The 15,039-nt window shown below is 37.8% G+C and overlaps 1 protein-coding gene across 1 annotated transcript in view; it reads left to right on the top strand.

The window, feature by feature from the left end:
* Window positions 1–9,212: 9,212 nt before the first annotated feature.
* The window catches only part of bi (T-box transcription factor bifid), a 481,645-nt gene continuing 475,818 nt past the window's right edge, over window positions 9,213–15,039 (top strand). The window contains exon 1 of the mRNA XM_067780328.1: window positions 9,213–9,320. The gene's annotated coding sequence lies outside the window, so the exon portion shown is untranslated. The remainder of the gene's footprint in view (window positions 9,321–15,039) is intronic.

Consider the following 15,039-nt stretch of genomic DNA (forward strand, 5'->3'; position numbering starts at 1 on the left):
TATCGATGGTTTTCAACCAGAATGGGACGAAATGCAAGTATATCTCAAACCAATCTCAAGTTGAAGAACAACGTTTGAGAAAAAGTTGAGAGAATATTTAGCTTCAAATGATTAATAGTGCTGAATATCAAACTGAGAATTAATGTTTTCTCAAACATTTGAGAGAAAAAATTTTCAAGTATGTCTCAAATTATTCTCAAGTTGGAGATCGACGTTTGAGAAAAAGTCGAGATAATATTTTGTTTCAAAGGATAAATAATGTTGAATATCAAACTGAGAATCAATGTTTTTCTCAAACATTTGAGATTTATGTTTTCAGTGTTTGTTGGGACACTTCTAACAGTTAGTTAAAATCAGCAAAGGAAATTTTCCCGAAAAAGGGAAATTTTTGAAAACCTTTTCGGGAGCGCTTAAATTTATCTCGCTAAGTAAATAGGTGAGGTCTTTTGTTTTCAGTGCTGTTGACAATTTCCATTCTTGGAATATTTCTGTTAAAACTGGAACAAGTTCTTAATCAGTTAAGTTATAAGCGTTCTTTAATAGTGTACATATGACCAAAAGATTTTGAAACCTAAATTTGTGTCAAAGAGTAAACAGGAGAGTTGCTCGAGTTTGGGAAATTTTCGTTCTTGTTTGAAGTTTTGGATAGTCCATTCGAATATAAGTATTTTTGATTACCCAAATATGCAGATCGAGTTTTTCCACTTCTTACATTTAGTTTAGAAATCAGCAAAGGAAATTTTTGAAAACCTTTTTAGGAGTATTTTAAAAGGGCGTGGGGCTTAGTTCTATAGGTGGACGCCTTTTCGAGATATCGCCATAAAGGTGGACCAGGGGTGACTCTAGAATGTGTTTGTACAATATAGCTATCAAACGAAAGGTGTTAATGAGTATTTTAAAAGGGCGTGGGGCTTAGTTCCATAGGTGGACGCCTTTTCGAGATATCGCCATAAAGGTGAACCAGGGGTGACTCTAGAATGTGTTTGTACGATATGGGTATCAAATTAAAGGTATTAATGAGGGTTTTAAAAGGGAGTGGGGGTAGTTGTATAGGTGGTCGCCTTTTCGAGATATTGGCATAAAGGTGGACCAGGGGTGACTCTAGAATGCGTTTGTACAATATGGGTATCAAACAAAAGGTGTTAATGAGTATTTTAAAAGGGAGTGGGCCTTAGTTCTATAGGTGGACGCCTTTTCGAGATATCGCCATAAAGGAGGACCAGGGGCGACTCTAGAATGCCTTTGTACAATATGGGTATCAAACGAAAGGTGTTAATGAGTATTTCAAAAGGGCGTGGGGCTTAGTTCTATAGGTGGACGCCTTTTCGAGATATCGCCATAAAGGTGGACCAGGGGTGACTCTAGAATGTGTTTGTACGATATCGGTATCAAATTAAAGGTATTAATGAGGGTTTTAAAAGGGAGTGGTGGTAGTTGTATAGGTGGTCGCCTTTTCGAGATATCGCCATAAAGGTGGACGAGGGGTGACTCTAGAATGCGTTTGTACAATATGGGTATCAAACGAAAGGTGTTAATGAGTATTTCAAAATGGCGTGGTGCTTAGTTCTATAGGTGGACGCCTTTTCGAGATATCGCCATAAAGGTGGACCAGGGGGACTCTAGAATGTGTTTGTACGATATCGGTATCAAATTAAAGGTATTAATGAGGGTTTTAAAAGGGAGTGGTGGTAGTTGTATAGGTGGTCGCCTTTTCGAGATGTCGGCATAAAGGTGGACTAGGGGCGACTCTAGAATGCGTTTGTACAATATGGATATCAAATAAAAGGTGTTAATGAGTATTTAAAAGGGAGTGGACCTTAGATCAATCGTGGACGCCATTTCGGGATATCGCCATAAAGGTGGACCAGGGGTGACTCTATAATGTGATTGTGCGATATGGGTATCAAATTAAAGGTATTAATGAGGGTTTTAAAATGGAGTGTTGTAGTTGCATATGTGAAGGTGTTTTCGAGATATCGACCAAAATGTGGACCAGGGTGACCCAGAACATCATCTGTTGGGTACCGCTAATTTATTTATATATGTAATACCACGAACAGTATTCCTGCCAAGATTCCAAGGGCTTTTGATTTCGCCCTGCTAAACTTTTTCATTTTCTTCTACTTAATATGGTAGGTGTCACACCCATTTTACAACTTTTTTTCTAAAGTTATATTTTGCGCCAATAAACCAATCCAATTACCATGTTTCATCCCTTTTTTCATATTTGGTATAGAATTATGGCATTTTTTTGATTTTTCGTAATTTTCGATATCGAAAAAGTGGGCGTGTTCATAGTCGGATTTCGGCCATTTTTTATACCAAGATAAAGTGAGTTCAGATAAGTACGTGAACTAAGTTTAGTAAAGATATATCGATGATTGCTCAAGTTATCTTGTTAACGGCCGAGCGGAACGACAGACGGTCGGCTGTGTATAAAAACTGGGCGCGGCTTCAACCTATTTCGCCCATTTTCACAGTTATCGTCATAGAATCTATGTCCCTACCAAATTTCACAAGGATTGATAAATTTTTGTTCGACTTATGGCACTAAAAGTAGACGAATTAAATGAAAAAGGGCAAAAGGGAAAAAATTTATTTTTTTAAAGTGGGCGTGTTTGTCAAACCAATTTGCTAATTTTTATTTAGCACACATATAGTAATAGGAGTAACGTTCCTGCCAAATTTTATCATGATACCTTTAACGACTGCCACATTACAGCTTACAAAACTTTTAAATTACCTTCTTTTAAAAGTGGGCGGTGCCACGCCCATTGTCAAAATTTTTACTAATTTTCTATTCTGCGTCATAAGTTCAACCCACCTACCAAGTTTTATCGCTTTATCCGTCTTTGGTAATGAATTATCGCACTTTTTGTGTTTATCGAAATTTTCGATATCGAAAAAGTGGTTTTAGTCAGATCTTAAATTTTAATTAGCGATCTGAGATGAGTGCTCAGGAACCTACATACCAAATTTCATCAAGATACCTCAAAATTTACTCAAGTTATCGTGCTAACGGACAGAAGGGCGGACGGACCGACATCATAATTCATCAAGATACCTCAAAATTTACTCAAGTTATCGTGCTAACGGACAGAAGGACGGACGGACCGACATGGCTCAATCAAATGTTTTTTCGATACTGATGATTTTGATATATGGAAGTCTATATCTATCTCGATTCCTTTATACCTGTATAACCAACGGTTATGCAATCAAAGTTAATATACTCTGTGTGCAAAGCACACTGATTATAACAAATATATACTTGGCGCAATTAATCTCAGAAAATATTTAGGCTGAGCTTCTCTTCAAGTTTGCATCTTGCCCCTTTATAGTTTTTCCTACAAATATACGGGACGGGGCTTTAATTTTTTATGCCGACTGCGAACGGCACCTGGAAGGCAGATGAATTTTCACTGAGAAGTTTTTTAATGGCAGAAACTTTTCGAAGTGTTTTCCAAACCACTGTCGAGGGCGACCCCGCTTAGAAATGCTGTTTTGGAATTTAATGAACTTTTTTCTTAAATTTTTATGTTGCTTTTGCGCGGGTCTTGAACGCAGCACCCTCGGTGTGGTAGGCGGAGTACGCTACCACTACACCACGGCGCCACCAGAGTCTTGAACCAGCAAAAGCAATATAAGTTAAGCTTAAATTCCGGTTAAATAATTATAAGACGAAAATAACAAGTGTTCACTTTGTTTTGGGAAAACCCTCATTTTTTATTGATCTTGATGAGAAAGTTTATGTTTCATGAAAAATTTACGCTTATTGTGAACCCTAAACAACCTGTTGGAAAGGATATCTTATTATTCCGTTTTTTCGGGTCGTGTACTGAAAGCTCTTATACAGGCTTTTAAACATTATAAATGTGTCAATTAGGCTAATTCACGACGAATTTTATTAGTTATCTTAGCTGAAAAATACTAAAAGTTTATCCACATTTAAGCAACTCTCCACATTGTTCATAAAGTACGAGCCCTCGACTTTCAAAGAATTTCTGCTGCATTAACCGAATTTCGGACCGGAGGAAGATTGGTTCCATCAACTACTAAGAGCTGCCCAAAGAACTATAGGTTGACTTAATTTTATATATCTTTTTCTTTATGTTTATGTAGAATTATGTATAGTATAAGTCAGAGCGTGCCACAATTTCCCAAAATAATGGAGATTTCCCGGCGTGAATGTATTACTGCTGCCAAATAGTAACACATTAACGCGATGTGACTGAAATTCGCGAAGGCCTATATAAATAATATTTTTGTGACATTTTAAAAATATTGATCCTTCTTTTGTTTTTTCAGAAGGAATTTTCGTCCAGAAAAAAGATTTGGTGTGGCAACCGTGATCATGAAATAGTGGCCAAGGCTGCCAAATTTCATCGAAAAGTATGCAATTCTTTCTTCAAATACCAGAATGGTACATTTTTTTGGCTGATTTTACCCATAGCGAAACAAATGGAAATTGGAAATGAATATATAGCTAAACCATTCATTTCATAAAATATTTCAACCGAAGTATTATAAATTGCAGATATCGGGAGAGGTTGGGGTGGCGATTAGGACGATTTTATAGAATGTAATTAAAACAAACTTTTATAATTTTCATAAGTTTCCGATCAGAGCGGGGGCGATCTCCCCCTCTCCCCCCTGGATCCGCCACTGCACGTCTCCCTAAGAACATATCAAATTTAAATATGGTAACCTTCATGCAACATTCACAAAACATTTGCGCCTAAAATGCATGCATCCAAATTCATTTCCCACCAAAAATTGCTAAACTTAAGAGGCAATCTAAATATTTCTTCCTTATTTGTTCTAGCCACACTTGCCGCAGCTACAAATAGCCTTTCTTGAACCTGAAGCTGACAACCAAGCCATCAAAGCTGTGATTTGCTGACATATATGAGTGACGTTTGTGTGTCAAGATGCGATATGACAGTAAGCGCCGCCACTGCGTACAATGACGATGCCGCCAAAAACAGAAGTGACAATCAACAACTGAAACAACAATCATACATCTCACATATTATGGGGCAGATAAAATCACAGGACTGCGGAAGAGTTAAAAAAAAAACGGCGCAAAGCTAATACATAGTAGCAACTATAACACCAGTAGCAGCCCTACTCGTCTAGAGATATACGCCGCTGATTTTTGTGCGCCGCCGCTGAATGCTTTAGTTATAGGAGCGGCGGCGTTCGGAGAATTTTAATATTTTGTACTTATTTTAGACTGTGTATGACGCTAATGATCTACATCAAAATGGGTCCGATGACATGACAGTTGCTACCTATTAAACGACTCGCACTACGGCAATTTCTTACTGTCCCACCCCGCCGTTTGGGAAGGGTCCGGGGTATTTTTCGGTTTTTTGTAAATATCTTTTGACAGAAATAAAATTTTTCGGATTTGTGGTCCTGTTCCAAAGCGAGAGTTTTAGCAGTTTAGAGCTTAAGTAAAGAATTACCAAAACAGATGTTAGATATGCATTTCTAATCTGCCTTTCCGAGGTTTGAATAAAAATGTAAGAAGCTTTTTAAATGGAATTCAGTGTAAAAATTATTGTACAGTTTCTTTATTCAAATTTACAAAATTTTTAATTATCTACTCAAGTGAAGGCATCATTTTACAAGACAGTGCGCCACCTAATTTTTATCATAAATTACCAAAGGGTGTATCAAAATACGGTTTTCGACTGTTTTTAGTGTCCGAAAGCGGAAATTTAAATTTTTATTTGTGTCGAAAGATATTTACGAAAAACCCGAAAAGAGTCCGTGAGGGTCAGAAATCAGGTGCCCGATCAAACACTGGGTGAGTTCAACACCGGTTTGAAGATAATTATATCCGCGCATAACACAATCATCGATTAGTGTGTGTACAACAAATCTGGCAAAGTATAACAAGAACATGAAAATTAACAGGTTATTATTTAATTTTCGCTTTCAAATTCTAAAAACGGATGCCGAAACGCTCCTTTCGATACCCCCTTTGATAATAATTAGGTCGTTCACCGTCTTATAAAATAATACCTCAGTAAATTGTTGTTAAAGGTAAGTAAAAGTGTAGAGCAGCGGTCGACTGCTGATACGCGTCCAATAATATTAGTGTGTCAAGCGACATGTCTCAAGCTCAACAAGTTTTCATGTAAATTATAAATTTGATTTTGTTGTGCACAGGACCAAGTTGTGGAGAAACCTGTGTTAAACCTACCCTGGGTAATTTTTTCTAAGCGCGGCCGAAAGCTATGAATCCCACCACCGGTTTTGGAGAGATCCGGGCCATTCAGTTTTTCGTGAATACCTTTGGTAAAGTTTTACAAGACGATGCACCATAAATTTATGCACGCAATATTTGTACTCTTCTTCTACAGATACTGAGGTCGCAACATATCTTCTCACATCTCTCCTGATATTTTTGGAGGCGTATTAGCAGTTGGCCGCTGATCTACTCTTTTACCGTTTATTTGAAGCAAACTTACTTTTATTCCCACGACTGAACTGATATATATTTGTGAAGATCCGACAAAAGTTGAGAATTCACACTTTCCACTTAACATTTTATTTGTAGGGATGTGATAGCTCTCAGAGGTAATCGATAATCGTTAAAATTATTATGACTGTTCCTTTGAAATTGATCGTAAGGGCTTCTTTAATGGCTGTGACCTATATTGAGCTGCACTACACTACGCGGCAACATATATTTGCATGTATTCACCATGAGCAATTCTTACCTAGCGACAGCAGCAATACACTAACATTGCCGCTGATGGCTGGCCGCGTCGCTTAGTGCTGCTGCGGCGAAATGTGAATTGCTCCATATTAAAGCATGCAAATAATAGTTTACCGCGTAGGATAGTGCAGCTGTGTGATTTGCAACTACTTAGAAGCCCAAAGCATTTTGCAAAAATGTTTGTTGGCGCCGAAAACCTACACAATTTTACGCCATAATTCAACTTTGACAGTCAAGAGCAGCAAAGCGAATGGTATACAACAATCAGCCGGTAAAATCCCAATTGATACTCTTTTTCAAGACCTAGTTTATATATAACGAGATTATCTTCACTTTCGTACTTAACTATTAATTATTTAACTAGATTCCCCATATAAATTTTTCCATCGATCGATTATCGATTTATGATACAATTTTAGAGCTGGCGATTTTTTTTTTTTTCATAGAAAATGATCCAATTTTAAGTGTGATCTCTAATTAGAAGCACATAATAATAGAGAAACGCAAAAAATGGACAGAAACGCATATATTATCTATTGATGATTTATTTTAGATTAAGTTTAAACTCCAGTTAAAGTTTACAGCAGTTTAACCATGTAGCTTCGTCTAGTTAATACGTTCGCGGACGTGACTGCTATAGCATTGGGATTTTAAGGCCAATTGTTATATTTTAAATTTTGTACAAACTTAACTTTGTAATTTTAATGCGTTTTTTTACATCTATATACGTTTACACTTAAACTTTATATGAATTGCTAAGCATTACACTTTATCTACTCTTCTGAAATCGCTGCGCATAAAATAAGTGCTCTTAAATTATAACACGCATTATTTCAACGCAACCGTTTCACAATAGGTTATACACAGACATACAACAGAGGTTTGTGTCTCCGTTTTTCAGTACAACATATTCTGTAGCTAGTTGCCGCTAGATGGGTCTCCTAAGCATTGTCTAAGTGAGGATAAGCGTTTTTTACGCGCAAACGTAGACGTATATACGTGTAAAAAAACACGGCTAATAATTCTAATATACATTGACAATCATAACATACAATAATAATTAAACAATCTTAAGTTTTTTAATTAGTATACACTGATATATGTATATTATTAATTATAATTGCCCGTATATTTTTCCAGCTCCACTAAATTGTAGCATCCACGAACGACTTAACGGCCTGACAAAGTTGACATAGTCACAACGCCATGGTCATAACCATATTTTTACTTATCCATATCAATTGGGATCAATTATTGTTGCTTTAACTTAAAAATCGTAAAACTGCCATAAAATTGATGAAAACGCAAAATTATCAACATATTCCACAAACAATAAGCATCTTAGTCAAAACGTATCCTAACAATAAATAATATATACAAAAAGCTAATAAATTCACCAACTCAAATATTTTTAGGTAATGAATATGGCGAAGAACCAACAACCAATTGGTTGGCTATGGTATGGTTATGGCTAGGGCGTTATGGTATGGCACCATTGACCAATCACATTAATTTCCATTAGGTTGGTTGGATTAGCTGTTTTTTATGGATATGGATACGTCAAGTTTAAACGGTCCTTTAAGCTAAGATGACCAAAAACGTTTTGATGTTATAGAACAAAGTCGCAAGGTTAAGCTCAAATCAACTTTACCTGGAGTCTATGCCCATATTAAATGTATAGCATTTCTCCTGTGTGATTGCTTTGTAGACACATGTGCAGTTGTATTTACCTAGCAGCTCTGTGCAACGACTTGTGTTAAAGACTTGTATAAAAATGTATGTTTTACAAAAGCACCTTATAATAAACTTGATAATCCGAAAACAATTTTACAATAAAAAAAAAATTGTTTTGAATATAAAGTTTTGAATTTAAATAAGTAAAACAATTGATATGACGGAGAAAAGTTTATTTAATCGGCATTTTCTTCTGTACTTGTTCGTGATTATTTATATTTTTTGTTACCCATACTATCCGCAAATTTTGCTGCGCAGCAACTCTGCGCTCATGTTTTAGGCTTTTAACTTGTACTGAATCCCCGAGCCCTAACAAAAATTATTAATCGAGATTTTTGTTCTGGAAAAATTACCTGTGATATGCGCCCAGAATGACCTTTTTGTTTAAGCAGCTGAATGTTGCATACCATTTGCTTTGCTGCTCTTGACTGTTAAAGTCGAATTATGGCGTAAAATTTTATAGGTTTTCAGTGTAAACAAACTTTTTTGTAAATGCTTGGGTTGCTAAGTGGTTCCCTTTACATTGCATTATGGTCGATATTTTGACACAAACCGAAATGACAACGCCATTGATGATTCAGCGTCAAACAGTAGTCGCTACAAATTCCAATGTTGTAAACGAGCCTGTACGTTCAATTGTTAGCTCCATCCACTTACAAAGGAACAGCCTTATTAAGTTCAATAAGATTTATCGATAAGCGAACTATCACATCCCTACAAATTGAGTGTAAATTTTCAATGTGATGTGTGTGAGTGTATTCTGTCGAAATCATGGCGGAACGTTCCGCCATGGTCGAAATTGTGCAAATAATTTCCAGTTCAGTTGTTGGAATAAAATAAAGTTGCTTCAAAGGTAATTCTTTCGTTCTTTTGGACGTCGATGCACTAATCTTTGTCAGGATTTTCGCCGTTGTGACGCGCGAAATCCTCAATTTTCGCATTCATGGTAATTCTTTACAACGTCGTCCAAAAACAACGGGCGTGGTGTCAAAAGATCTAGTTGAGGGGTCCACTGCAAATACGCTACCCATGGTGGAATCACCAGGTGAAGTAAATAAAAAAAGACAAGATGTACGCTATCTGAAACGGAAGTAATGTATTTTCGAGGGTGAGAAGGGGGTAACATTTTTACCCGCTTTGAAAAAGTAAGAGTAGAAAAAGCCATTACAGAAATTGCTTTTTTTCATTATATCAGTGCCACCTAACACCAATGCAAAATTGAATACAAAGGACCAGTGCGAGTTAACATTCCTTTTAGGATCGAAGAAAAATAAAAAAATCAATTTGGCCACTTTAACCGACCTCAATTTCAACTGCAGTTGGAACTTGAATTGAAAAACCGGACATAAAAGACACATGTGTTATTCTTCATAATGTACATATGTAAGTCAGTTATTTACAACAACTAAGGCATGTCGTGGCTGAATGCGTTTGTAACACTTCAATCATCGTAGGAGTGCGGGTTCAAATCCACTCTTGGGAGAAAAGCCTGTGAAGAGATTTACAATGTATAATCGAAACAGCTGTCGCCTTGTCCGTCCTGATGTCAGGTTGTTTAAAATTTCCCCAAATTATTAAATGGACTTTTCTACCTTTGGTCGAACTTAAATGGGTTTCGGGTTCGATGAAAAGTTTTACAGTCTCACTTGGAAGTGATCGTGATAGTCTTAAGTCCGTCCCTTAAAATTCATTTGATTTGTCATTGACAGTCGGATTTAAAACATATGCTCTTCTCATATATAATAACAAACTTAAGTGTAACATTCCTCTCATCTTATTGTTCTGAACAAGCTCCCTCTGCAGAAGCTGTCAGGATGAGGAGGAAGAGGATTCGATCTACCACTTTCCCTGCCGATGTCCGGCGCTTCAAAGAAGAAGGCTCAGATTTCTGGGCTCACGCTTCTTCAACAGCCTGGCAGAGGTTGGGAACGTGGAGGTCTCGCTTCTTCTTGGGTTCATCAGGGAATGCAAGTGGTTTGTTGAGGACCACTATGAGGTAATTGGGCTAAACGAATTTGCTGCCACCCTGTACTTACTGAGGGCACTCACAATGGACAAAAATGTATCCGAGTGGAAGTGTGGGTAACACTCACGCACGCCCTCTTTACCTAACCTTACCTAGTGTTCTGATTTTTATGGCCAAACAGCAATAGTGAGTTACAATTTTTTTTATATTTAGAATACCACTGTTTAGGCGAAGTACTTTCAAAATAAGATATAATACGACAATTTTGGGGTTCCTGTAGGAATGAGAAAAACATTTTTCGGAAGTCTTCAGTAGTAGTGTGCAGGGGAAGATCCTTGGTTGAATATGACGTGAATGCAAAGACCTGTTTAAATTTTTTTGCTTATTGGTTTAGCACGGCCTTAGTTATGGAAGTCAACACCAAAGCTACCCTAAATGATGAATTTCTGTAATTAAATCCAGTAAATGTCCATCGATATTCACCTAATAGTTTATGTGAAAAAAGTACTAAAAGTGACATATTTTACTCCTGAAAAATGCAAAAAGCAACACTTTTTCGGGGACAACATTGATGAACATTTTTCAGATAGCACAATGAGAATTGAGAAGAATTTAGAGCCAGACAATTGACGGCTTACTTCACCTGGTTATTCCACAACGCGTCTTGACATCAGTATTAATAATCCATAGGCGGAAAATAAAAATGTTAACTTATTCGAAAGATATTAAAACCGAAAAATTACCGGTAACGTTTTACAAGACGGTGCACCACCTAATTTTTATCAAAGGTGGGTTCAAAAGATACCCCTCGACCACCGTTTAAAGAATCCGAAAGCGGAAATCAAAAATTTTATTTCTGTCGAAAGTTATTCACAAAAAACCGTAAGATGTCCCCGAGAGGGTCCGAAACATGGGCCCCAATCCATAGTTTTTTGCATAGATTACCTTTCTGCGTTGGCGGCCTTCGGCCGCGCTTATAACAAATTACCCTGGGTGGGTCCGACACCGGTTTGGGGATCAAAACTAAATGCGCGCAGAACACCTTTCTGCATTAGTGTGTGTGTGTACAACAAATCTGGCAAAAAACAACAACCACATGAAAATTGGAACCGATTTTTTGCTTATATGCTTTGACAGAAATAAAAATTAAAATTTTCGCTTTCGGATTCTAAAAATGGAGGTCGAAACGCGTCTTTTGATACCACCTTTGATAATTTATGATAAAAATTAGGTGGTGCACCGTCTTGTAAAACGTTACCAAATTACCCGAGGGTCCCTCCGAAACCGGGGGTGGGATCCATAGTATTTTTGCGCAGAACACATTTCTGCATTGGCGGCCTTCGGCCGCGGTTATATAAAATTACCCTAGGTGGGTCCAACACCGGTTTGGAGTCAAAAACTATATCCGCGCAAAACACTTATGTTCACAATTTTTTTTGTGGGTACTCAAACATTACAACAACCACATGAAAATCACCAACTTCAACTGCAAATATCTCCGGATAGAGATACAATTTTTCTTTTCCGCCTTCGGATTATTGTTGTCGAGGTAAATACGCGTCTTTGGACGCGTATTAGCAGTCGACCCCTCAACTAGACTATTACCCGGAACTTTTGATTTCCGTTTTCTTTTGACACCTCTGCCGATATTTTTCAACGTGTATCAAGTGTCTTGTTGTCGGATGCAATTACAACCCCGTCAAAGAGGAAATTTAAAATTTTTAAATCAATATACATATTTTTTAGTAGAAGCACTGATTTAGAGATCCCCATTTCCTTAAAAGATAAAGACGAGAATATTAGAAAATAAAACATGTTGGCAGACTTGAAGTTTGCCAGCTGATCTCCTTATAAGTTGCTTCAGTCGCATATCTGTTTCTAACAAATGCTACCAGCGGGGACTTTCGTTTCGCTTCCCAAGGCAGTCGGTTCTATGTACCGGAACGACTCGGGATTTTTCCCGACCAAGGACTGTCATTTCAGTGTAACCCCATTACACTACTACAACAACAACAACAGGACATTCGTTTTTTTTAAAGCGGTTTTGTATATATTGGGGATATTTGACGTTATTCCCTTCACTCTCTATTTCGGTCGACACAGGGTGTGCCGAAGTACTTGATTGATTGAAATTGAACCGGATCTTGTTTGACAATCATTTTGATGACTATTTGGTTAAAGACGTCAAACTCACAGGATACAGTACGTAACAAGGCGAATCCATACCAGGTGGTGGCAAAGCGAATTCAATCAATTCGCCGTGCAGAAGAATGCCAAGTCAAAAGAAAATTCTAATGTATTTCGATTAACTGGCGTATTAACGTTCAAGCAAGGCGAATCTATACCAGGTGGTTGCAAAGCGAATTCAACCAATTCGCCGTGCAGTAGAATGTCAAGTCAAAAGGAAATTTTCATAGATTTCGATTAACTGACATGTTGTAGTACAAGGCGTTGTATGGAAAATTATCAAGAAGAAGCAATCAGCTGATGGGATAACACCACCTGTACTGAATTCGCCTTGCGTACAAGGCACTGTATGGAAAATAATCAAGAATAAGCAATCAGCTGTTTGGATAACAATACCTGGTACTGAATTGGCCTTGGGTACGTAAATAGAAATCAACCTTCAGACACGAGCAAAAGGTAAACATGAAAAGGTCGCTGTTGGTTGATGTCATATATCTATCCCTACTATTTTTTATTAAAATATATACATATATCAGTTATTCGTGACAACAAAAATATCGGCAATAAACCTTATAAAGAGATATATCTCCACCTTCCTCTAAAATCTTCAATTTAATTTTTTAATTTACAAAGTGCTGAAACTTAAGCGTTCAGGAGAAATATGCTGGAATTAAATTTGAGAACCACATATTTTTTCTAAATTTCATCAAGGTTGAAGAATAATTGAAAACATTTTGGAAATAAACATTTATTTACTAAGTACGCCGGCCCGCCGATGTCACCGCCGTGGCCGATAAAGACAACGGCGTAAACCTCTACACCCGCCATCGTACATACATGCCTAGTCCCCTGCTTGCGCTCCCGTCAGCTATAAACCGCTGTTGCGCTGGATGCTTTTTAGTTCGCATCACAACTGATTGCTGATTTCTGCGAAATTTTGATGAGCTGACATTGCGGACCTTTGAAGTTTTAGCGCTCCACACTGGCGCTACTGTTTTACGCTTTCAATCGAGCGTTTAAAGGCGCACAAACTGTGGCGCATGCCCGCTTTGACACGAACGCCGCCATTCTTTTGCCACCTCGGCCAGCACGGTGCGAAATCAAATGTTTCATCTTCATAAGAGAGGCGCTGGCCTCGTCTCATCGTCTCATCTTTGTGACTGTGATTTGTCAGTTGGGCATTAACACACTGACGTTCTGTTTGCAAAGCGTGTGAGATGCGCCAAAATTCCAGGAAATTAGCGTTAACATAAATTTTATAGATTGCCCCCATATGCAGCGTCTTAGGCGCTCTAACGGCAGTAATGTTTGCCGTATCAAAGACACACTTTGTTTTGAAAAAGTGGAGCTTTGCTTGAAATTCTCACCACTTGTTGTGCGTTAATTGTTCTACTCGGTGTTTTTGTTGTATGCAACTCAAGTGCTGTGTAAATTTATTTGCATCGCTTGACGCTGACATCATTCAAATGGCATACCCACCGACTGTCCAACTCTTGAATAACCCATAAAACCCACCAACGAAACTCCCAACAACTATACAATCAACGAGCCAAAGGCACAATCATACATCCATCTACACATTTATCACCCCATCTTTTGGTGCAATCATGCAACCAATGCAACACCGCTTTTGATCTTCCATGTTGGCGTTCTAACAGTTTCTGCTTCCTTGTTTTCTATTCGTTGTTGGGTTAAGTGTTTTTTTGCTGTTGCCAACTGCTGTGCACCGGTAACAAGGCTTTTAAATTTGTCAAGTGTTGTCCAAAGAGACACTTGAAGTGTCATTTAAATGTTTTAGCTTACGTTCAAACGAGTTTATAAGATGAGGAAGAAGGAATAAAGGCGTAAAGATGGCGCTAGCGGAAGTCGAGCATGTAAACTTTGAAATGACCTTTGACCTGGTTGAATGCATATCGCAAGCTTCTTAGAAGACATGAGCTCGGCATTGCGGGTGCCATTGTGAGATCTGGTGGTGCACGACAGCGTTAACTGGCGGAGGACCATGGCGTAGAGAGTCTTTACGCTACCAATGGCGCAAAAAAAGGGAACAGCCGGCAGGAAGGCAAACTCATCGGTATTCATTTAGCTTGACATTTATAACTTATGTTAGCCATACTATATTTATTGTCTTATAGTCCTCATTTCTACGTCGAGTCCTCGAAAATTTGATCCCAACGGTTCAGAAGAATAGTAATAGGGTATTTAACTGATGATAATTTATATCTTCAGATTGTGTCTAGAATACCCACAGCAATTTCCGATCGCTTTCGTAAGAGTCCAGTTGTAAACTGCAAAATTTTCACGAATACCTCTCTTTAATTCACTGGAGCATACGGTAGAGGCTCTAGATAGATTTTAGGCAGCCACTTGCAATTATCTATTGCTTCCAATGAGAAAAGTATGATATGGCCAAAGGAAC

This window comes from Eurosta solidaginis, chromosome 4 (assembly GCF_040869045.1).
Source record: "Eurosta solidaginis isolate ZX-2024a chromosome 4, ASM4086904v1, whole genome shotgun sequence".
Lineage (NCBI taxonomy): Eukaryota > Metazoa > Arthropoda > Insecta > Diptera > Tephritidae > Eurosta > Eurosta solidaginis.